At 45.4% G+C, this 25,253-nt stretch overlaps 1 long non-coding RNA gene across 13 annotated transcripts; it reads left to right on the forward strand.

The window, feature by feature from the left end:
- The first annotated feature begins 13 nt into the window (after positions 1 to 13).
- LOC119147870 lies at positions 14 to 23,973 on the forward strand. Of its 13 annotated transcripts, XR_005104179.1 has the most exons (9): positions 14 to 762; positions 3,061 to 3,222; positions 3,567 to 6,865; positions 6,974 to 7,069; positions 7,297 to 7,887; positions 9,502 to 11,053; positions 12,872 to 12,926; positions 13,500 to 13,614; positions 15,126 to 15,820. It is a non-coding gene; the product is annotated as an uncharacterized LOC119147870 (long non-coding RNA). The 13 variants fall into 13 exon arrangements; XR_005104175.1 differs by adding an exon at positions 23,754 to 23,973 and having other exon boundaries at positions 3,567 to 7,887; positions 15,126 to 15,299; XR_005104173.1 differs by having other exon boundaries at positions 3,567 to 7,887; positions 15,126 to 15,299; positions 15,500 to 15,820.
- Positions 23,974 to 25,253: the final 1,280 nt, after the last annotated feature.

Below are 25,253 nucleotides of genomic sequence, written 5' to 3' on the forward strand. Positions count from 1 at the left end.
TTTAACTTTTTCTTCTTTAGTTTTTAATTTAATTTTAAAAAAATGTTTTCAATTTTTTTTTTTTTTTAATTTACCACCCCACCCCACCCCCCACTAGCGCACCCGCATGGACTCAGGATCCCGTGCCCAGGAGGAGCCAGAAGGGCGGGGGGGGGGAGGCTGCAGCCTCCCAGGGCTCGCGGGGGACCGGCCGGGGGGGTCGCGCTGCCTCCCGCCCGCCCCCCGGGGCTGAGTCCCTGCCGAGCGCCCGGGGGGAGTCGCCTCCCCCCGGGATTTCGCCAGCTTTTCAGAGTTTTAGGGGAGGGATGTTACTCTCAACTCAGCCGGGAGGTTTCATTCATAAAACTAAGACAGAAAAAAACCCAAACAACCGCGCCCCCCCCCCCACCCCCCCACCCCCGAAGCCAAGCTGTTGGGGGGTTATCCCGGAGCCGACAGCAGGCTCCAGCAACCACCCCCTCATTTTTTCGGCGGGGGAGGAGAGCGCGCAGGGATGCGCAGGGATGCGGCGCGCCGGCAGCGCACACCCGCTCCGCGCTGGCGCACGGGGGGATCTCTGGAAATCAAGCCGTGATGGTGTGGTGCTTTGCCTTTTCGGTTTGGGGTTGGGTAGTTTTTTGGGTTTTTTTCTTTTTTTTCTTCTTCTTTCCGTGTAGGAGCAGCGGATATTTAGGAGCTGAACGGCGGCAAGGAGGGAAAAAGAAAAAGGAAAAAAAAAAAAAAAAAGCCAACCTCCTCTCTAGATCTGTCAGAGAGCAGACGGTAAAAACATCAGATTTTCGCAGAGTGGAGCTGTGTGCATTTCTGTTTCATTTTTTGGAGCAAAGAAAAAAAAAGGAGAGAGAGAAAAAAAAAAACCAAACTCTACAGTCGGTTTGTTGCTTGCCTTTTTTTTTTTTTTTTTTTCACAGCTCCATGGCTGTGAATAGGTGCCTTCAGCTAATTTTATGAAAAGGGGCTCTTTCCAAGGCTAAGGTAGAGTAGGGCTTCCTGTAAGAGAGAGAGAGGGGGAAAAAAAAGTTCTGCTCTTGATGCAATCTTTTCCTCCTCCTCCTCCTCCTCCTCTTCCTTCTCCTCCCTACAAACCCCGTGCCTCTCCCTGCCAGCCTCAGCTGATCTCTCCAGCTGCGGGGGCGGGGGGGGAGGGGGGGGCAAGGTATAACACACCCCCCCCCCCCCATTCCGGGACCCCGTTGGTAGGTCGTACCCAGCCTGTGACCGAGGGGCTGGGAAGCGCGGGGTCACTCCTGCATCCCTCCCACCCCATCCCACCCGCCCGCCCCACCCCTGTCCCACCCCCCCCACCCCTGTCCCACCCCCTTCCCTCCGGCTCGCAGGCGACACATGCCTCTAGTTAGGCGGTGCATGTGTGTGTGTGGGGGGAGATGGGGATGCTGGGGGGGGCGGATTTAAAAGCAATAAAGCCATACCCCCCCCCCCCCCCCCGCCCCAATGCGGGCTAATCCCCAATCTATTTTTCAAGCTCTTATAGCAGGGATTAAAAACATATTTATTGGGGACAGGGGCTCAAGAGGGAGAGGGGCGGTGGTTTGAGAGGGGTTCCTTAGGGAATCTCTGCACAGGTATTTCCAGCTTTGATGGGGTTTGTTCCGTGGGGTCTGGCTTGTTTCTGCCCACTGTGCTCGACTGAGGGGGGGCTGGGGGTGGGGGAGCCCCTATCCCCAGGGGAGCCGAGCATCTGTGTGTGTTTAAGTGTGGGGCGGACTGAGCAAATATGTACTCAGGGCTCTATAGTCATTCTGAGAAGGAGAGTTAAAAAAATCCACTGCAAAGTTTCAGGGGCCTCATGGCAGCTCCCTTGCTTTTTTTTCTTTTTTTTTTTTTTCTTGGAGAGAGGGGAGAAGCCTGGGAGAAGCAGGGGAAAGCCTTGTATATTTAAATGCCCCCACCTCCTGCTGCTACCAGGAGGAGGAGGTGGTGTAAATAAAGTGGAACCTATGCGCTTTAGGAGATCGCCACGTCCAGCCTTTGGTCCTCTGTCTGTACCTAGTCCCCCATGTGCACGGTAAGAGACTGAACCAGGGATGCCTCCGGGCTGGTATTTCTCCCCAGGCAGGTACTACCGAACGTCTGAAGCTGCACATGAAGGAAACAGTTCCCAGTTTAAAGTTTGCCCAGAATTGCAGTGGAGAAATCTGACTCTGGCTGTGTCTGGCTTTCGTGGCCACCAAGACTATGGGAGATATTTTCCTGGCTCCCCTTTATCCACAAGCAAAATAAACTCACTCCTCAGGACTCCTTAGGTCCAAAGTCAGCCCCCCTGCTTGGTATAGCAGTCAGGGAGTGATTAATTTCTCTGCCTGTTCCCATCTGGGAAGATGGGAAGTGCAAGGGCTAGAGTATTCTTCGGAAGGATGGGCATCAAATGCACTGCAGCCAAGTGCAAAGGGGGGTTTCCCCAGGTGGCAGCTGTAACTCTCCCCCTGACCACTGAATGCAAGGCACAAGTGAGGATGGACAAGGTACTGCCCCACAGCCCCCACCCCTCTCTCAGACGCAGCCATAAGAATCAAAGTTCCGTTCACAGCTCAGCATCACCCACGTAGGTTTTTGCCACTGCTGTGAATAAGCTCAGATCCGCAGGAGAGGTCTCCTTGGGTGCCACCCTGCTCAGCTCGTCATCTTCTTGACCCTCTGGGTAGAGCAGGAAAGCAGGACAGCGCTGAAGAGCTGGGCTGTGGGGGTGGTTGATACAGATGTCCTCTAAAGTTGCAGTGAATCAGGTCCGAGGACTCCCAGTACCAGAGGTGGACAGATGTGAGCATCTTCACCATTCACATCAACCCCAAACAACCTGCCCACTTCTTCCCCCACATGAAAAGAGTCCCTGTCTGACTTGCGAGGTGACAAGGATTGCTTTTAGGCCTTAACATCCTTGGAAATGCTGATTTGTGCAAGGTCAGACAAGAAGCAGCTCTACTGCTCTAGTTTATTTTTGAGCAGGTGCTCCAGAAAAATGCTTTTGTCATCTCCCATCATCCCTAAACCCTGTGTATTCTCTCTGCACTGGTTCTAAGAGGATCCTTTCTCTCTCTACAGGCTTTTGAGGGTGAGATGAATTATTCTGCATGTCCAGGTGCCTACTTTTGTTTGGGATGAGGCGTGCGAGTGTGTGAGGTCCCTGCTTGGAAGTCTTCCCACCGGGGGACTCCATTCTCCTTAGCAGCTCTGTCCCAGGCTTATATTCCTATCAAGGCAAAGGTAATTCAGACATCTAAGTTTTGTTTTGGTTTTTTTTGAGATTGTATCCATGCGCGTGTATATAATGAACCACGAAGGAATGCGGCAGTAAAAGAGGGCTTTGTAATGTTGCTATTTTAAGGAGACCCTTGGGGATGGCACAGGTTTGAAATGAGTTTCTCCAACATCTTATAACAAACCTCTCCAGATGTTTAGATCCTTCTACTGATGTAAAATAGCATCCAAAAAAAGCATAATCAATTTAAACTGGCTAAGGTTTTGGCCAGAAATGATTGCTATTGGGAATCAGCTCTATATTTTAACTGACTTTTACACAGCCTAATAATAAACCTCTCCTCTTCCAGGATTGTTTTCTTCCCAACTGGGTGAACACTTCCCTTTTGCAGGAGCTGAAATCCCATCCTGGATAAAAGGCCTCCTGTCCTTTCTCTCCTGAGTCACTCAGGTTCAGTGAAACATTGCGGCTTACATCAGCCAAAGCCATTGATTGGGGAGGGAAGGGGCTGACACGGTGGTGCTGGAAGCCGCACTGCAGAAGTCCCGCACTGTGTAAGGAGCCGGTCCAACGACCAAATGTTGTGGAGGACGAGATGGCCTTTGCTGCTTTTTTTCCACTTGGCTATTGCTCATGTTTTGTATACAAAGTCAAGGCCAAAACATACAAGAAGGAACTTTGGCTAAATGAGGTTTGTGCATCAGGCCAAATGGCCACCATGGATTTCTGGCTATATTCAGTGTATGGTTTGTACGTGTTGCAAAGAAGAGAGTTTTGATGTCGCTGCTTGCTTTTAATGTGAGCAGACAAGTGAAGGGGTATGAAGGAGACCTGCTACTTCAAGCCTGGCGCTGTTTGCACAAGGCTGACGTCATAACTCTTGGCTGAGATGACGGTGAAAGCGGTGTGCGATGGCTTCTTTGTCAGCTTTTAAGGGAAACATCTGCTCTGGGTCTTATGGACAAAATCCAAGGTGAAAATTTCTGTCAAAGCAAAATGAGAATACGTATGAGGGTCCTGAGGGCAAGCTGTGAGCCCCTCTGTAGTTTAGTTCTTGGTGCCTCAGTAGCTGTGGTGCAGTGTTAGCAGAGTGAACAGCCTGTGTTGGTATCGCCGGTGGAGATCAAGACCTCCCCGTCCTTGCCGTCAGACACCTCTGTGACCAGGACAAGACTGTCCTGCTTCAAAACTCTCACTCCTTATGCCTTGGGTAGTCGTGCCTGAAGATCTGCCTTGTGCGAAAGGAAGGGCAAGGCTGGATGTTCAGCCCAAAAACCAACCAAAATTAGTTGAAGTCTCCTTGCAGGCGGACAGTGGCTTTCACCTCATCAGTAAGGAGGTGTGAGAGAGGAGGTGGAACAGGGGAAGCTGTCAGAGATGAGTTTGTGGAGAGGGACTCAAGAAAAGTGACACCAAAGAGGTGCCACAATGCACTGAAAACACTATTAGAGATGTTCCCACTCAGTGGCTCCCAGGCCAAACACAGTCCCAACTTGCTAAGCTGAAGGAGGAGGTGGTTGGTTTTTTGTCTGGCAGTTTCTGCTGCAGATGTGGTATCTGGCCTGGCACCAGACCAGGCATGCATCTGCCCATCTTTGTCAGCAATGTGAACGATGTGGTCACGTGAAATGAAACAAGTTTGGAGGCTTTTTTGCCAAGCAGAAAAAAATCCATCTGAATATCAAGATGGGGAGGCTGTTAGACCTAGGTGGGTCTCTGTCCCACTCTCTCCTACCGCTCCACTCACAGCCTTTCAGTCACCACTCCTCTCAGCCTTCACAGTGGGGAGATCTTCTCCAGAAACCCAACCCACCTTGGTGTCAAGGCTTCCAGGGATGTCAGATTATATCCTCGCTGTCCTTTCTTTGAAACACAGCATCGACCATTGGTCAACCACCCAAAAAGTAGGGAAAACAGCTGCCCTTTTTTCTAAGCTGTCTTTTGTTTGCTGGTCCTTGCATTGACCTTCTCCATAAGCATTTAGTTCTTGAGGAACAGGACTGTCCTGCAAGTAAAGTGGCAGGACAAGGAAAATACACTCATTTTTCTCATACAGCCTTAGTGAACAACCAGTGAATCCTCATGAAGAGCTGGAAGCGAGAGTCTAAACTGTTAAAACCCTTCCTAGAACAATATTTTGGTTTTCAGTACTTTTCTGTTTTCTTTTGATTCCTTCTAAATGCTGCTTCCCTGCCTCCATGTGATAGGAAATCAGCCTAAGCAAAAATATTACTCTTGGTCAAAAAAAATTTTTTTATATATAGGGGAAATCTAAAAATAAATTTTAAAAGTAGCTTACCTTTCTCCGCAAAGCATTATTTTCTCTCTAGGTAGGAGCGTGCAAGACTGCTTGTGATCTGTAGTCAGGGGTGGACTAAGGAGACTGTACACCTCCTGTAACACTCTGTGGTAATGGTTTAGAAGGTGCCAAAGCAGCTATGTCCACCTTCTTTCTGGCCTGTGTCCCTTCCTGAGCTATTATCCAGGGACTACAAACATGTTAAAAGATTTACGTGCTGTATTCAGGAGGATCATGAGATGGGACAAAATTCTGATGAACCTGCAATTCATAGGATGAGGCACCTATGTTGCCTTCCACCTGCCACCTTTATTCTCAGTGGTAGCTCCTTCCAGCCTGAGACCTGGAATATCTCCAGTCAGCAGGGTACCTCCGCCTGGGTCCATGGAAGCTGGGCAGACCTGGGAGGTGGTGCATGCAGCCATGGGCAGCTGGAGGGGTGACAGAGCAGGTTATGGGTCGTGCCTTGGGGTCCTGGTCTGGGTAGCTGGCAGTGAGCCATCTCCATGGGGCTGGGTGCCCTGCATGAGGAGATGCAGCAAGTGTAGCAATGGGAGGATCACAGGGCTGAAATTCCGGTTTGGGAGAAGAGGGATTTGAGGCATGTGGGGCTGAGGGCTTGGGTTAAGGGAGACAAAGGAGTGCTGGAGGTGAAGAAGAGATCTCCCTCACAAGTCATTTTAGGCATTTGCTATCTTAGGCAGGCCAGGTGAAAAACAGTTGGGCTAGGAAAGAAACCAGCAGCAGGGACAGTAGCCAATGCCTTCAGGCAGTGGCCTTCAGCTGAAGCAAAGCTGTCCTCTTCTGCTTTTCATTTCGAAACAGGTTTGATTCAGTCCTTTTTGAGCTTTTTCAAGTCCTTCCATCAAACAGGACTGAAAGTGTCTGGGGAGGTCATGGACCATCTTCCAAGCAATGGGCTGGGCCTCCATTTAGTTGCATTTTTGGAAAGACGAGGGGATATGGATGACTGTCTCCCAGCCTCTCTTCATCCAGGCAGCCCTGAAAATGCCAGCCTTTGTTGGACTCCTGATGAGCAGGTGGGACAGACAGGCTCTGTGAAGCATCCTGGGCTCTTCTCTCACTCTCCTTCTGTTGTTCTTCTTGCTGTAGGCCTGATCTGTGCTGATGCTATGAGCCTGGGTGGAGGTGGGCAGGCTGGTGATCCAAGTCTGGGCTCTGGAGCAGGGCTAGGACAGGGAAACACAGCTCCAGCTTGTAGTTGTTGAACCCTCAGTTGTCATGCTGGGCAGAAGTCATCAGCATCCAGCACTGCCTGCTCTGCAGCTTTGTGGGTCTCCAGGGTGCCCTCATTCATCCTCCTGTTGTGGGGAGACACTGCTGAGTAGGTGAGCACAAGAAGGGAACAGGGTGAGCATTGCAGCTCCTCTCTTTACCAGGTGAGGTTTTCCCTTGCCAGCGACCCATTTACCACCAGGGCTTTGTCTTCTTTGCAGAGCAGCAACTGATGCCACTTCTGCCTTGTCCTCATTTTCTTCTTTCCTGGGGAGGGTCTTCATTGATTGACCAGCTCCATCTTCCAAAACAGCAACGTGAGTTAGAGGTTTTATGCTACATTTCACATGTAGTTACCCTGCCCGATGCTCATCACACTTTAGCTATTTCAGTGATTTCTGCACACCACTGAACAATCTCATTCCCACCCTGAGGGAGAAGCGTCTTGAGCCTGCGTACTTTTCTCCATATGCACCAGGTCTTCTATCACTCTTTAAAAAGAATTGTTTTCCCCTCTCCCCCACCTCTGCTGCATGTGTGACAGGCTGGATGTCTGTGGGTTTGAATCAGATTATCCTTTTCCTGGGTTGCCATCCAACCTACAGAACCAAGAGCAAACTCCCATTCAGAGGTGAGCAAGAAAACCCCTCTGAAACTGCCAGGGGCTGAAACAATTTGGCAAGCTTTGCAGAAGAAAATTGCCAGCATGGAACGAGGAGGTGGGAGCATTACTTCAACAGAAGAAGCTCTGATTAGCAGATTATCGCTTAAGTGATGTTGATCCCAGCCACGCTGCCTTCCAAATGAGCCCTTTCGCAGCTGCCAGCTGCACCATGGAGTCACGCAGGCCAATAAGTGGGCCAGATCCCTTGCTGGCATGGGTCAAGGCAGCTTTGATGGACCGTCATGGAGTTAAAACAGCTGGAGAAGTCTGGCTATAATGGGGAGTCTGACTCGCTTCTCAGACTTGTTCCAGGGCTTGTGGATGAGAGAACCTGGAGGAGAGCTGCCTGCGTCCTGCAGGATGGGACAGCTTCTCCCACTCCAGCATCAGCAAAACCACAGCACACCACAGCTGCAGGGACTCTCTCTAGACTTCGATTGTGTCCAATTGCGACTGGACAAGGAGTTCTTTGTAAGTAATACTTATTCATATATTTTTTTTAATCGCAGATAGGAGACTAAACTAGCAGACTCTGCAGCAGTGGCTGTAATGCGCTCAGAACCTGCGCACAAAGTGCTTGTGCAAGTGGGACGAAAGAAGCTGGAATCACCTTATCATTAGCTGTGAGCCAGATCCTTGCTGAGTCAGATAGGGGAATGATGAGGGATATTATATTTTATTTTTTTTTTAACAGTTGCTGAGCTTGTAACCTGTTCCCTGGGGCCATAAAGCAGTATATAGCATCTTGCCCTCATAAAGCTCTATTTATCTCTGATGAGCCTGTTTGGCTGAGCGTGTGGGGAACATGTGAGGGACTCTCATGAACAGCCTTGGGGTGAGATTTCCCCGGAGTTCACAGTCCATTTCAGCTCTGATAAGCGTTCAAAGGTGATGGCCTGAAACCTGCAGAGCTGGCAGCAACGCGGGGTGTGTGTGTGTGTGTGTAGAAACAAGCTTTCTTTGTGCGGCTGTTGGAGCTTGCTGCTGCACACTGCAGGCAACACAAAGCTGCAGCTTACTGGGATGCCTGTGCTTCGTGAGTTGAATGAAATCTTTCATTCAGTTCCCCAAACAGCCTAGGAAGATCCTCAACCTTTGTCCCAGACAGGAGTGCAGCCCTGTCCAGGAAAACTCCGACCACAGATGTCAGTGACTTCAAGCCCTGGTAATTTATAGGTTGTTTGGGTTGAATCCTGGTTTGTCAGCATAACCTTGCAGTAGACCTGGACTTTTCAACCTAGAAAAGAGGGTACTGAAGAAGAGGAGGGCGATAGGGAAGAGATAGATACATGAAAATCAAGAAGACGGCCACTGGGAAATGGCAGTTAGGTATCTCTGCTAATAAAGAGATTGGGAAGACAGGACTGGCAATTTCAGGGTAGCTACAAAGCAAGCAAAAGGAGGCGGCTTTTCACAAGCAGGTGGTGAAGCTGTGGAACCGCCTGCACAGGATCTTCTTTGCATACATTCAAAATGTGATTAGATGAGTTAACAGAAGGGAAAAACATTCAAGACTTTTAAACACTAATGTAATGTTTGTGCCCTAGGAGGTCTCTGAGTTAGGGGTTACAGAGGCCTGGGAAGGCATGTGGGAAACCATCAGTACATGTTCATGCTGTTCTTATGGTAATTAGTGGTACTGCTGATAGTTTTCAGTACAGCACATTGTTCAGTCGCTATCCCTTACGAGTGCTGTTGGAGACAGGATACTCTTCATCTGAGCTGGATCAGCAATTCTGAGATTAAGAAAAAAAAATAAAAAAAGAACAAAAGTTGATTTTCCAGTTGCACAGATGGCAAACTCAGCTCCTGACAAAGTCCATCCCTCTCTGAAAGACGGGACTTTGGGAGAATCCTGACCAGGGACATGGTCCCAGTGCCCCATGCCTCCTGTCCATCTGCACTGCCACCCCTCCAGCAGGACCATGGTCATCACTCCCTCAGGGTCTGCCCCAGCCCATGCCCGACACCCCACCGCCTGATTAGCTGGAAAGTCAGGGCTTGGATGGGTGGGATAGCCTGGCAATATTAAAAGATGTGACCGCAGGAGTCCTTCCTTTCTTCCCTGTCCTTGTGTTTTGGCAGGACCAGTCCGAATCCGGCTCCTGCTCTCTGGGACAGGTAACCTCAGCATTGTGTCTGCTCTCACAGAGCCTGGACAAGGTCTTGCCAGGTGTCCGGAGAGTCACGGAGCCTGTTTATGTCACTTGCCTCTGCTATCCAGGCCTGAAGCATCACCCCTGATTATCACAGCACTGACCCCCACCCCATCCTGAGGTGTGAGAAGAGCATCTAACTGAGAAGCAGGAGTTACCTCTTGATTTGGAGGCTTGAGTGTCTGGAAATCTGCTGCTTCTCATACTTGGCTTGCTGCTAAAAAAGGTTCAGCTGCATATTGGTGTACAACTCATGTGGCTTTTGTTTTCAGCTCTTGAACTTCCTTACAGCTTTCTTTCACAAACAGAGAAATGGCTTGGCTGGTCTTTCAGTCTTTACAAAGTCTCCTTTATCAAAGTGGATGGCTTTAAAGAAGTCATCTCTGATTGAAGCTTCCAGCCTGCATCAGGCAAAACTGGAAAAAGAAAAAAACTAACGCACATATATTTTCAGTGTCAATGACTGCAGCCTCAATGAAGTATCCAATTATTTTTAGCAACATATGATTATGGGCTATTTTCCTACTGTCCTGTAACACAGACTCTGAAAGAAAGCATCCTGGGGTACAGCAATGAAATAATACCAGCACTTACACACTAGAAGAAACACAGTAATACCCAAGCTGGTCTTGCAGGAGTGGGGCTAATATCCATCTTTCATTATGACCAGTTAGTGCTTTATATAACTATTATGTTTTAAATGGAAATAAGAAACTAAAGCATGGAAGAACTGCCACCAGCTACCCAGGATAGAGTTTTAAACATGATTTACACAGTAAAATCTGTGTAAGTTTCAATGAGCAGGTGTTCTTTTCTTTGTGTGTGTGGTTGTTTTGTTTTGTTTTGTTTTGTTTTGTTTTGTTTTGTTTTGTTTTGTTTTGTTTTGTTTTGTTTTCTTTTCTTTTCTTTTCTTTTCTTTTCTTTTCTTTTCTTTTCTTTTTTTTTCTTTTCTTTTCCTGCTGTTGTCCTGAGGACCCAGGCAGAGTAAAACAGGGCTGTATTTCCCCTTTGACCGTAGGACTGACTTTTTTAGGTTGGACTTGCCAGCAGGCTTGCTGGAAGTCAAAGGTGGTGATCGGTGATTTCTGATCACCTCCTGCTTTGTATTCCCCATCTGCACAGTTCCCCAGGAGCTGCTGGAGCTTGCCCTGAGTGTTGTCTGGACCAGGCTGACACGTGTCGATGCTCCCTATGCCACCATTGCCTGCAGAGAATGACAAATCTGGCTCAGGAAGGATCCTCCAGCTGGACAAGCTGTACAGCTCATTGGGACAACCGTGTCCCTGTTCCTGAGCTCTCCTTGTGGTGGTGTCTCTAAGGGTGAGGAAGAAGAAGGGGCTTCTTTGGCTGGCGTCCTTCCCTGAACACGGTTTCTGCTTGGTGCACTCTTAGTCCTCAGATTTTCTTTAGCCTTTCGGTCAGTGAAAGAGCAAATATCAGCTGGCTCTGGTACAGCAGAAACGGCTTCTGTGATGCTGCATGTGAGTGTCCCATATCCCACCATTCATCCTTAGAAAACTCCCCTCACTTGCCTGTCTTGTACCTCTTCCCCACCAGATTTCCAGACCTGCAGAAGTCACCACATTCCCCGTCCCAGCTCTGTCCTTATTCACACATCCAGCTGCTAGTGGAAAACCAGTTTTACCTGCCATGGAAAGCCTTGCAACAGCCGCAGGAGCTTTGGCTCAAAAATCAATAGCAAGGCCGGTGCAACAGGGATGGTCCAGGACTGTAAATAAGGCAGAGTTTTAGATCGGCATGCTCTCCTCTCACCGACCATCGATGCACTTGGAAAAACATGCAAATATTTTAACAGAGAAGCCTGGAAGGAGATGTTCAGAAAACAAGGCTGAAAGCAGTTGCTTGTGGGCTGAAAACCTTTGTTTTTTCCATTCGTACCCTATAGACTCGTAAAAGCAATCCCCTTTTCCCATGAGTCTCATGTTTATCAGAAAAGCTCTATTTTTTTAAGAAGATAGGATGACTGTTTCTCTGAAGTAGTAAATATGAGAGGATCTGTTCAGGGATAGAGACTTGCTGCCCTTCCTTGGATGCTGCCAAGTCACTGAGCCTTCTGCACAAAAATTTTGTGGTTAAATCATCATTCTATGCATTTTTTTTCATCATAAGATAACTCTGGTTTTATTTTCTTAGCTAATGAAGCCAAATTATTCTTTTCCCCTGCAAGATTAATGCAATGAACAATGTCCTCTTTCGTCTTTGTTAGAAGCTACCCCAAACTTTGCCATTCCTCCTGTTTTACTCCTAAATAAAAAGGAAGAAACTTGGAAAATGGCAGGGGCAAAAGATGAACAACAACATTACCACCTCTCTCAGGCAGGGCTAGGGTCATAAGGAAGCTGGCTGGAAGCTGGCATGTTGCAGGGAGGGACCAGAATAACCCATCTGCTCCCCTCCCACCCCAATTCCAAGGGAAAGCATTCAGAAAGCCAGCACCTGGCCGCCTTGCTTCTGCCCACTGCTGGAAGATGACAGGAGAAAAAGATGCACTTTGCTTAAGAAAGTGGCTTCTGGGATCTGCCTGCTCTATCTGCTAGCACTGCTGGTGTCCAAGGCACCCCAGGTGGAACGGGGCGCCTGTGCTTAACCAAGTGACTCAAGACCCTAAAGTTAAATGAAATGGCTTCTGTCTTTAAAATCAGGAAAGGTGGACCTGAACCCTACAGACTAAGGAAGGTCTGCAATTTATTCTCTCTCCAGTTCTGATTTTTACATGTAAAATGGGAGTTTTTAATATAGAAAAAATTTTGAAATTTATAAATATATAAAATGTATTTGAATATCTAAAATTATATACATACATAAATTGAAATGTAATGAAATGAGATACATTAAAACAGAAAATAAAAACTATAAGAACACAGTAACTGTGATTTCAGCTCTGCTCCCCCTCCTCTTCATTTGCTCATCTCTCTTGAGAAGTAGGTCTAAACGTGCATCGTCAACTGATGAAGAAGCATAATTTCTCCAGGCCAAGTGCAATGACCAGAATATGACATTGCTGCTGAAAACAAAAAGCACCTGCCCCTCATTGAGAAATAATTGATTATGACCTAGAAGTGATCACTAGGATTGATATCTTAAATTTCTCCTCTCACTGTGTAAGTGGGCCATGTAATGTCCAGGGGAAGGGCACCACGTCACCGGGAAGAGCTGGGGCGCTGCAGAGAGGGACGTGCCTTGGAGCAGCATTGCTTTCAAACCTGCTTCTGCTCATTTTCTTTCCCTCTGCCGTTGCTCTTCACCACATCATCTCTCTTTCTCCTCGACCTTTCCAGCAGCTCTTGGAAAAGGAATGTGGGGCCACAGTGCTGAAGAAAGATGTTCCAGCAGGTGAGATCCAGGATGGGCTGGAGGGGAATAGGGTCAGGAATGAGGGGTGGGAGCCACTCTTTACATGAAACACAGCAGGTCAGTCTTCCGAGTGTGGCTTCTGCTTCAAAACCAGTGGGTGATCCTTTTTCAACATGCTAGCACGGACGTGCCACCACATTGTGAACATCTCAAGGGGCACCGAGGTGCTCTGGGCTTCCCACAGGTGATTACTGAGTGCTCTGAGTCCTGCCATGTGCATGCAAGACATGACAGTTCCTGTTCATGATCTGACATGAGCTTGGGGCTGGGAGGAGATGCCATGCGCTGCCGCCCAGCCACCCATGGGGCTGGCAGGTGCCTCTCCGCAGCGCCCATCCAGCTCCCATTAGCTGAGTGAGACACCAAAGCTGCTCCCAGGGGTCTTGGCTGTCAGTCTGAGTGGGGGCTCTTAGGGAAAGATTGCAGGGTAACACCCAGGCAAACCAGAAAGTGCCTGGAGGAAAGTCAGCAGTAAACATAAGATCTTAAATATAGTCTGCAAAGAGAAAGTTTGGTGCATTTTTATTTTTTTAATTTTTTTTTTTTTTCAAGACTGGGAGACAGTAGCAGCTTCCTCTTCATTTACAAGGAAATAATAACTGACTTCTCCAACACTCTGTGATGGACTCAGAGAAGGACATTTGCAGCAGGAAGGCGATGCCTACAGGTGGGCACTTGGATTTCCTGTGTCTCAGCTCAAAATTGTTAAGCCGGGGAGAACTGTAGCTGATTTGATCTTGTGCAGTAGAAAAATAATTTAAAGTTGGAAGTGTCTTTCTGCTTATCTACACTATGCCCAATAATGTGACTGCCAGGACCCTGAAATAGAAATGTAATATAAATCTACTGTTGTATTCTTCTGTTTCATTAAATCATCTGGATGTGGAATGGGTGAGCAAAAATCCATTTTGAGTCCAGTGCAAAATCTGCCGTGGTGTTTTCAGATTCTTTTACAGGTATACAAATCACTGGCACCAGCTGTCATGTGAGGCAGTTTGAAGTCAATGAATAGAAGTTTTGAGAAGCATTAGAAAGTTTGTGTCTGTGGCAGGAATACTTCCTCCTCCTCCTTTCTCGAAACTTTTCAGTGTGGGAATTAGATTGTCTCCAGAGAAGGTCAGAGTGGGGACAAAGGTACATGACTGAACATATTTGAGTTAGGAAAGCATAGGATTCAAATGGGAATGCCAGAGCTGAAAAGTTAATTACCATTTATACAGTATGTCCCCCATATTGCCCAAAAAGAAAAATGCTAGGGAAGCATCTGTGAATATGTAAGAAATAAAAAAATAAGCAGCTAGGATAAGCTTATTACTCCATTGAAATGAGACTCCAGAAGACAAATATTCTGAGGCTTTTTTGCATTTTATTTCTATAAAGCCCGGTGTTTTTTTTAAGAAGATACTTCAAAACCCCCAAATTTTACCTAGAGGAGTAGAAGAGAAGACAGTCTTTTCCAGCCTAAATGGTTCTCTGAAGACAGCTAAGTAAGGAATACCTTGACAGCTGAGATTGCAAGGAAGCCCCAGCTGGCTGGAGGAAGGCAGAGATGCAACTGATCTTCATGCAGAGGGAAAAAGGAGGATCAGGGAAGGTGCAGGTGACGTTACCCAACTTTAGGTCTTGGGAAGATACTGGAATGAATTAATTATATATTCATAAGCACCTGGAGGTACTAATACGGTGATGAAAAACAGCCACTGTGGATCTGTCAAGAACAAGCCATCTCAACCTCACATACTTTCAGTTTTTACAAGATAATGGGATCAGGGAGGATTAGGAGACTGTGTTACGTCTTGGCTCTGACAGAGTGTTTGGCACTGCCTCATAAAATACTGTTAAAAGCAAACTTGGAAATATTAAGGTAGTATTCATCTTCCCTATATTAGATGTGCATTGGGTATCTGTTTCTGAGCTAGTCGCCCTGAGGTAGATAAAGAGGAGAGTCCAGGAGTAATTAATCTCACCCAGCTTAGACACTGATCTTGAGATGGCACACATTAGCTCTGCAGGTGCCCATTTCTCTCCTCTGGCTGTAAAGATAACCCAGGTTTACTGGCTCAGCATTTTCCATCTGTTTTTTAGACACTCAACTTAGGGCAGATGAATCTTGCTCAGTCTAAATCAATGGTTAAACTTTTTTCTTTCTTTCTTTTTTTGGCACAAATTTTATCCTAGGTCAAAATCAGTAACGGAAAATGCAAAGACAAAGCACAGAGCAAGAGGGAAAAAGAGACATCCAACATCTTGACTTTGAAACAAGACAATATGGAAAGAAAAACAGTAATGATCTCATTTAACAGCCTGGGAATCCGCTAAACATCACATAGATACACCAGCGTAAAGGACTGGGTCTGTCTCACAGGTCTTTTTCTTTGCCTTTCCCTTTCCCTTTCCTTTCCCTTTTCTTTCTTTATCCCATTCCCCTTCTCTCTCCAATACACCCTTCTGTTCCCCTTCCCGTCTTGTATTAATTGTAATAATATTGTAATAATGTACATTATTATGTATTTTCACTGAGATCGCATCGGCGTGTCTCCCTTTGTTCTCAGTTCTCAGTTGGCACACAAGGAGAACCTGCAATATCTAAGACACCAGCTTTATTTCTTCCCATAATATATGGCAGAGGAATCCTGTGTGCACTTAGCAAGGTATCCCTGGAAGACTGATGTTTGTAATTAGAATCAAAAATATTTAAAGCCCAGACCCTTCCTCCTTCCTCTGGAAGCTCATCCTAGTTCTCCCACAATGTAAAAAAATCAGGTTTTTTCTTGCATCTAGTTTTTAAGCTCATCTTTCCTCCAGACCTTTTCAGTTCCTGGTCAAGACTGCTATATCAAAATAAACTTGTTTTTTTCATGGAGGACCAGACAGTGGAGTCGGACCCTGACGCTTGCTGTTTCTATGAGGGTTTTTTTTTCTTTCTGTCTTTCGTCTTTTTATTTATGTATTTTGGCTTTTTTTTCTTCTTCTTCTTAGTTCATAACTGCTGCTCTAAGAAATGCAGTGTAATAGAAGGTTTTCTATGGGACTCACCGTATTGCTTATGGTAGAATTTATCCCACAACAGTGTTATGGAAGTCAGGTGTCAGAAGCTTCCCAAGGTCCATGCTTAGACACTCGAGATGCACGTGAGGGCATTGATACTTCTTCACAGATTAAAGAGGGGATATAGGATGACAATTAATCTGATTGTTTTAGAGGCCAGCTTTTGTCAGGTGAGGGAAATGGGGCAATAGACTCCAGGCCTGTGGTGGCTGGGGGGGATGCCCTAAGTGAGCACGCCAAGTGACAACGGTTGCACTGTAAATGCCAATATTCAGCAGATGAATGTCCCTCCTTTGCAAAGGTGGGTATTTGGGTTCCCTTGTCAAAATAAATGAGTTGCATCTCCTTGCAGAGATAACCATAGCTTTCCACTTAACCAAGAGCCAAAGTCAGCTAAATCTGACCTCAAACTCTTAATCCCTTTAATGTTGACTGACACTGATATCGACTGTGCTTGACTAAGTATCTTTAAAAGAAATTTAAGTGCTGTAGCGACCTTGTCCTTCAAGTTTCCCAGAGGGAGTTTTGGAGAGGAGGAGTGGGGAGAAAGGCAATTCTCTTCTGTGAAGGAAAACAGAGTTGATATTCACATTTTGTTTTCCAATTTGAAGATCTGCCTAACCTTCAAAGTTTTATATGGAGTAGGTTATAATTTTTTTTTTCCTGTTACTAAAGTAAACTCAAGCTTTCTTATTCTAATCCCTCTTGAAAGGTTATTTACTGAATTGTGGTTGTGCCCTGAGGATGAATTCATAAATGCCCAGATGCTCTAGGATTTCTCTGGAACTGAGCACTTCACAGCCTGGGAACTGGCCCTTGGAGGTTCTTGGTTTGCCACCAGCAGTCAATAACGATGCCAAGAGCCAGGTTATGCAGAAAAGGGTGAACTGATGGTGTATATCAGGAATGGAAATCCATTTTTTTTGGATTTCCGGAGAGTTGCTTGACTGGAACAATCTTTGCATGATCAATTTTAATGAAGTTATACTCTCCATCTGAAAACCACCCATTCCTCTTGGATTTCTGGTTGCTTAGCATCGACAGCAGGGTTTCTCCAGGTTTTTTCAGTCAGAGGTCTGACCAACCTTCTAAGTTAGAGGCACATAGAGAGAAATTGTTCATCTTGTGTTCTCTATTTGCCTGCTGGTTCGAAAAGAAGGAATTGTGATGTATTAAAAAAATCAGTTACTGAGGCCCTTTAGCCAAAAGAAATAGAGTAATTACAAAATCATTATGTTAACTGAGAAAGCTGAAAAGGTTTTCTCCTTTGTATGAGTACTGACACACTTTGGCTGGCCAGGAATTTCTACAGGAGAAATAGCATGCACTCTTCTGATCTCTTCAGGACTACAGGTGGTTTGGAGAGCATCTGCTGGACAGCTTTCTGGGTCACTTTTATCCATTAATGAGAGAGCAGCTCATGTTATTTGCCTTTTGTGTCTTTCGTTTGTTCTTACTGTTTCAAGCCAGGGGCTAGTAAAGGTAAATTCTTCTAGAAAAGCCAAAGAGAACCTCCAACAACCCTCATCCACATCCAAACCAACATACTATTTTAATACATTTGTAACCTTTCCATTTGTGCCTGAGGAGCCTTTTCTGAGATATTTCATGACTTTATTGCACAAGGAAACTGAGCAGGGGGCGGGTTAGCGTCGTGAGTGCCAAACCTGGGCAAGACACCTTGCAAGAAGATGTATGAGCTTTTTAGCCATCCCCATCATTGACCCAAGCTTCTGGGTCAATTTGCTCAGAATTGAGAGTTAGATGCCCTGTATAACTGCAATGGAAATATTCATATGTGTGACCGTGCGTGTGCATTTCACCCTACATGGGCAGAACCTGTGCGTAACTTAAGATGAGCTGATAAACCCCAAGGAAGACGTGCCCACAGTAAATGAAAGCCCAGACGGGGCTGCATCCTCAGTTTTTTTTCTCCTTTAATACAGGGGTTGAACCTGAGCATCTCGTGAGTACCATGATTGGCTCTGTCAGGAGTTCACCGAGTCTGAACGAAATGTCCTCTCTTTCCAGCAGCACCTTCCCCAAAACTGATATATTTGCACCAACGTCTTCAATTTTGAAAGGACAATATTGTTTTTTAATAAAGAAACTCCGAAGATTTTATTAAGAATGCTCCAAAGCAGCTCCAGTGATCTACCCATAGTAAACTACGAGGCTTAGGAGGATCCAAGGATCTGCCACCTTCAGCAGATAGAAGTAGTTAGTCAACAGTTAAGAAGATAAGATTTTACCAATTACTTTTTCTGGCAGAAGTGCCTTCTTAAAATGGAACTTTGAAAGTTATTCAGCATTTTCTATTGTTCTTATGGTTCTTGGTTTTAAGTTTTTCATTAATTTTAAAACCTTGTATTAGAAAGCAGTTGGGTTGCAGTATAATTCCCGACCATCTTTGTAGGATGAAAACAGACTTCGATAAGAAAATCATGGATTTTTTCCTTCCCTTCTGCAGAAATAGAAATTTTATAAAATAATTAATGAGAAATAGAAAACATTTTGTTTAATAGGTGTGAAACACAAATGTTTTTAACATTTCCCTCAAAGATTCTCTTTTTTTTTACACCTGGCAGCTGTGAATTAGGATTTTCCTTAAACTTGGTTTCTTCGGACAGAACTTGGAGACATCCTCATGCCTCTTTAGCTCATTCTACACTTCCCTGAGCTGTGTACCTAAAGGCTATCTATAAAATACGCCAGAACACAGTATGGCTACAGCCCATAAACACTTTTTGCTGCATGAGGAAATGGTGGAAGTTGGCTCTTGCACATTTCAACAATGTTACTCAGCCAAGCATAAGAATAAGGGAGCAGAATGGAAAGAAAAAGAGAGAGAGAAAAAAAAAAAAAAAGGAGAAAGAAAAGAAAAGAAACACACCAGTCTTTGGAACATTTACTTTTTGCCAGGATTTTAGGTATTTTCAGTTTAGGAACATTTTCCAGCTTCTCTATTAAAAAACCTTTTCTTAGTTATAAATAGCGCTACTTTAGCAGAAGTGAGTGACAAATTAAATTTCATTTAATAATAAAATTTCCAAATCAGGGATCCCTTTTCTTTCAGCATGGATGTAGTCAGAAACAACAAGGCCCCATCTTTTGGAAAGATGAGCTCTTTGAATCAAAGCAGTTCTCACAGAGATGCCTTTGGCAGTGTGTTCTGGGCTGACTCTCAGGGTGCAGGACTGTGAAAAGAATAAATTTGTGTATTGTATTGGAAGGATCAGTCTTAATGCTATAACTGAACGTGTTGAAGACTAGTGGAGATTTATTCTTTTTCTCTCCTCCTTTTCTCCAATTTTCTCCATATGATCTGAGTTGAGAGACAGTCTCCTAGCTTCTCAGTTGGTGGAAATTTATCCTCTTTTGCCTAAGGGGAAAGTAGTAACCTCAGATTAGGATGTTATGGAGAAAAAAATTAAATATGTTTGGAGATGGCTGAGGTAGGGTTGTTCTTAACTTGGGGCAGGGGCTGATCAGATGATGTCTTGAGGTCCCTTTTGTGTCTGTTTCTCTGTGATTCAGTGGTGATGAAGTGGTGCTGGAGCACAGGCAGGGAACCTCAACTGTGGCCAGTTGTACAGCTTGTATACATTTATTGGTTCTTTTAAGTGCCCGGTTGGATCTTAGGGTGGAATTCCATTAAAAAGTGTATTGTTCAACCACTGTAGCAGGAGACCATTTCCATAACAATCTCCCCCTCTATCCATAAGGTTTTCACTTGATACATTTTTAAATTGGTTTGTGTTTTTGCAGGCTTGGGTGTGGAAATCATGGGTTTTAACCTGTCCCAGGACTTGAGCAAGTTTTGCTTCACTGAAGTGGAGGCTACTGGAAGTATTTAACCTTCTTCAAAGCCTCTTTTGTGGCAGGAAGTCCTGTCGGTGATGTTCTGCCATGTCCATGAGGGTCCCCATGGGAAAGCCTGGATATCCAGCATTGACCACAGCCTGAACTAGTCCAGTAAAAGCTGCTTACAGGATCCCAGGTGGTGCCTGGTTTGGATCTAGTGAACTAAGCAGTGAAATATCTTCTGGTTTCACATTTTCAGGATGTGCTTATTTCACGTATCAGAGAGTGGGTGGAAGAGCTGAAGGAGAATCTGAAACAAGCTGCAGGTGTCCCAGGAAGCGGGACTTGGTGAGCCAACGAGTGAAACTCTTATCTGCCGTAAACATGAATCAGTGCTCATTAATTCCAGAGCAGCTAAAGGAGGAAGGATTTGTGTGCCTTGCCCTGCCAGAAGCAATGAGATGAATGGAGCCCTCAGCCTTCTGGGTCAATAAAGAGAGGGTCAATAAAGAGACAAATTACCTGTTTCGTAGCGGTATGGTGAAGAAGGGAACAGGCCACAAAAGATTCATGCAGTTGCAGCTTAAGCATTACTTTCTGTCACCTCTAAATCAAATTTTCTCTCTACTTGTCTAGAGCAGGTCATATTCATTGCTTACCCTAAATAATATCCATTCACACTAGGAGCAGAATTCATTTTCCAAACTGTAGACAGTATTTTCTGAGGTATCTTGTGCTACCAGCATAGCCGTGTGAGGTTGCAGGTGGGCCACTGGATCTAAGGGAGATCCATGCCCTTTTGGAGTGGCAGCTGGAGGCCAGGCAGATGCCTTGTGGCACTGCACTTGTGAATGGCTGTGTTCAACCCACTGAATCCCTCTGCTACCAGGATGCTGGTCCGTCAGGGAGATGACAGCTGTTTGTAGCAGAGGAGCCTGGGTGGGAGCTGGAGGGGGGCTTTTCACAAGGGCATGTTGTGATAGAACAAGCCATAATGGTTTTATAGTAAAAGAGGGCAGATGGAGATCAGAGCTGAGGGAGAAATCCTTCCCTGTAAGGGCGGTGAGGCGCCGGCACGGGCTGCCCAGAGCAGCTGTGGGTGCCCCAGCCCTGGCAGTGCCCAAGGCCAGGCTGGACGGGGCTGGGAGCCACCGGGGCTGGGGGAAGGGGGCCCTGCACGTGGCAGGAACTTTAAGGTCCCTTCCAATCTAATCCATTCTTGGATTCTATGATTCTACGATCAGAGTTAGGGAAGAAGCCGGTACTTTGTCCCATTATTATATACACAAAGTCAATTATATTATATACACAAAAAAGAAAATTTTTAATCATATTGCCAGCAGAGTCCTATCGTCTGAGCTCACACCATTTGGGGCAACAAAGAAAGGAGAGCAAAAAATGTTACGCATCGTTGGGGGAGGAGCCCTGCCAAAGAAGTGGGTCCACAGGGATCATGGCAGAGAGACCCAAAGTGACATCTTCGTGTGGCGTTAGCTTGACTCAATGGGCAACATTAAATAAAAGGGAAGCATTTCATTGGTCTCTTGATGTCAGTCTCGTGTGTTGAGATGAAATGTTGACCTTTCTAAACTGAAATGTTTCCCTCCAGGAAAGTTTAAGTATTTTGACTTTGTTCCAATTTGAGAGGAAAACAAATGTCAAAATATCAGTCTCCTTGTGCAAGAGCAATGTCATTGCCCCATGTGCTGTGCAGTTGCATTTATTGCTTTGTTTATTCATCACATCTGATATTTTTTCAGTGGAAAGTTTTAAATGGAGATGTTTTGGGTTGGTTTTGAAGACTGGAACAAGGCTGAACAGACTTTTCTGGAATTCCTTCTCTTCCCCTCCTCTTTTGCCAAGTAATGTGATAAATTGAATCATGTCTAGTTTCCAGATGCACGTGTCTAAACTTCATTCACACAGGAGCATCCATTTGTATACAGTCACACACCTGCAGTGGCAGAGAAGATAACAAAGACAAACAGAACCTTGTTGATGCCAAATAGTATCAGTTGGGAGCAGGGGTAGGAAAAAACCCCCACCCAAAATCACCATGCCAGAAATGGGCGGGGGGAAATGTGTCACGGATAAAAGGGAGAGGTGATCGCTGCATTTAAACTTCAGCCATTTGACGATACTTTTCTAGGATATTTCAGATGCTTATCTTTGGGTGGGAATGAAAGCCAGTGTTGTCTTCTTTCTCTGATGACTCTAGAGGGAGCCTAGAGGATTAGTTTCAGCTAAACAACTCAATGGCTGAAGTTAGGGGAAATTAAGCCCATTTTTACTGTCCATCCCCTGCTGCTGCTCAGACTCCAATTAAAGATACTGCATACTCATTAATGCTAAGAGATTTTCTAGTAAGCTAGTAAAGGAAGGAATTTATGATTTTGGAAGATGATAAGCATCAAGATCCTTACTTGCAGCAGATAGCCTTGAAATAAACAGAAGGCAGGCAGTGGGGGACGTGCCACATGGACAGAAGTGTCTTGAAATAGAAAGTTGGTCCAGCATTTCTGTGAGATGTCAGCAATTTTTAACTGAGCTTTGCCTGGAGATAGTCAACTGCTTGGAACTAATCCATTTCCAGAAGAGGTGAATCAGTGTCTAGCAATTCACTAAGCCAGTTGCCCAAGTGCTGGTTGCTAAAAATCTGTGCTAGTTGCTAAATACCTGCATCTCATTGCCTTTGTGAGGCTAGAGTCCACTGGCACTGGCGTCGGCGCAGGCAGCCCCGAAGGCCTGCTGCAGCCGGTGAGAGCAGGAACAGCGTCTGCCAAGCAGAACATCTCAGGCTAGACCATGAGTCTTGGTGCATATGAGACACCAGGAGTGGGTGAAGGGTGGGGAGGGAAAAGTGCTGCTAAAGAACAGTTTTGTCACTGGGGAGTGTAAGTTGGCCCTGAGTTCAGGCTGCAATGAAAAAGTTGATCTCTTTCCATCCAAGGGGAGCAGGTCCCAAATATACTTTATTAGGCATAGGGAGAGAAGCAGCTTAGACTGTTATTTGAATGAAGAGCCAAATATATTTCCTTGTGCATTATGTAACAATTTTTCCTGAAATAAGAGGAAATCTGTATTAAATAATAAAGAAAAGCTCTTTTTTATTGCATTGGGTTATGGTCAGAGACTGCACAGATTTGCCACCAACTTACTGAATTGGTCTGGAGGGTTATTCAGGTCATTTATCTTCCTAGGACACAAAGGTCAGCCAAGAAATTAAGCCCCTTGTTTAAGATTTGAATGACTTTAAACCCAAAACACTAAGAACCCTGTGAGACTTCCTGTAGGACAATCACTTCAGGTGTGATTCCACTTGCGTGTTTAGATGGCTAAAACTAGAGATGAGATTCAACGTGAGATTCAGACACGTAAAAGTGAAGGTGTAGTCTCTGTATGGGTTAATTTCTTCACATGGACTCAACCACAAATGAAAGACTCGCTCTTTCTTCTGCAATAGCCACAGAATTCCTGAAGGTGGAAAAGAAGACATTGTGTTCAATAACAGCACCAAAACCAACAAAGTGACGAGTCTTTTTGGTCTTTGTTCACTGATGTGATGCTACTACACAAAGATTAGGCTATCTCACATCAGGTTACATGTCCAGTCAAAGTGAGTGGTCTCAGCTCCCTCTTGAGCCGGTGGCTTTTCCAGAAGGTGACCTGGTGAGGCACCACCCTTTGGCAGAACCTCCAAGCATGCAGTCTGCACAGCTTGCAGAGAGGAGAAGCTTACATTTTAGACAAGCAGTCTTCAGTTCAACGAATCCCATGTGGCAGCTTCTGTGAATCCTGTTTTGTTTTATCCCAGTTTTTATTTACCCTAGCTTTTAGCCTGGTTTCTTAAGGCAATGACTTTTTATTAGAAAACCAATAAAAAACCCCCCACTGTTGCCTAACATCTGTGTTGACGATCTCAGTATAACACCCATTTTGTCTTTTGTTACCCAGTGAGCTAACATGTGGGGATCATCCAACCTTCTTGCAGCTGAAGCTACCATGTGCTAGTGGGCAACGATGCATTTTTCTTTCTCATCCAAGGAGGATTTTGGACTGTGGTTCCTGCACATCTAACATGACACCTCTCTATAGCCTACCTGAGAGGCACATCTATGGTCACATCCCAAAAGTGACTCATTATTCTGAGAGGAAGTCTACTGGCAAGATTGAGTAAGGCATGAGTGCTATCCTGATGTCACTCTCAACCTGTTCTTTAAATAAACAAACTCATCCGCTGTATGACTTTAAAGGAATTCTTGTGACTTTTAATTTCCTAGGGATGGACCACTTTGTGATTAAGCCTCTGGCCTGAATCCAGAACATGCTCCAGGTTCATCACTGAGTCTCATATTTGGACAGGTTACTTGGGTTCCGACATGGTTGTGCCAGCCATTTCTCTCCTCGCCCGAGCAAAGCACAAGTCCAACTGGCTGGGACAGTAATTTGCCCAGGTCATTGATTCTCTACCTTAGGTTTCACAGTATCTCTGATACAGCTGCTTTATAGCTTTTTTACAGCCTTCTTTTGCAGCAAGTGGGATTCAAGTAAAATCTAAACACTTAAAGACTGGCATCTCATCAAAACTAGTTCGGGCGGTGCTGTGCCAGGGGGAGATTGACCTTAGAAACCCACCCCAGCCCAGGAGGAGCCCCACTGGAGAAGCCGATCTCTCGTCACGGTCCCTAGAGGGAGCCTGGATGATGCTTTGGAGTAGATACCAATTTCTAGACAGCTAAAGGAGGTGTTCAACCCCTGCCACCTCTGTTTTCCAGCTGGCAGTCGGTATTGCATTGCACCGTCTCAGCAAAACAAAACAATCAGTCTTGGAAGCTTTGCAGTTCCACTCGTGTTTTATATATGCTTGGGTGAGAGGCTGCAACAAAAAATAGGTATCATAGGTGAAACCTAGGGGTGGAGGGGACCTTTATATACTGATGATGAATCCTATTGCCATGACTTTGCTGGTGTAGAAAAAAATGAGGCAAGGACAGGTTAAAAAAAAAAAAAAAAAAAAAAAGGAAAAATTCCTTAGACCACTCATGAATGCAAGAAAAATATCTATCAGTCATATTTAGTTCTAACCTTCCTCATCAAAACAATCAAGTTTATCACAGTTATTTTATAGCATCACACTTATTTAATTTTATTCCATAGGTGTTTTTCCCCTGACAATCTATTTGCTTGTCAGGTCTCTCAGTCCCTGCCCCAGTAACTTTTGAACTTGTTGCTCAATTTTAAATAAATTTAACAGATGGATGAAAGTCCTGTAAATACTAAGTTACTGTAAGTTTTGTGAAAATATGATGCTGAGGGGAGAGGAAAAATTCCAGTAAAGAACCACCCCCGAGAGAGAGGCTGCAATGTGAAATCAGTCACCAAACTATAGGGTGGAGCTGCAGGGAAAAAAAAAAAAGTTTATAAAAAGTTCTGCTGCTTGCAGAACTGTTTTTC

This window comes from Falco rusticolus, chromosome 4, assembly GCF_015220075.1.
Source record: "Falco rusticolus isolate bFalRus1 chromosome 4, bFalRus1.pri, whole genome shotgun sequence".
NCBI lineage: Eukaryota > Metazoa > Chordata > Aves > Falconiformes > Falconidae > Falco > Falco rusticolus.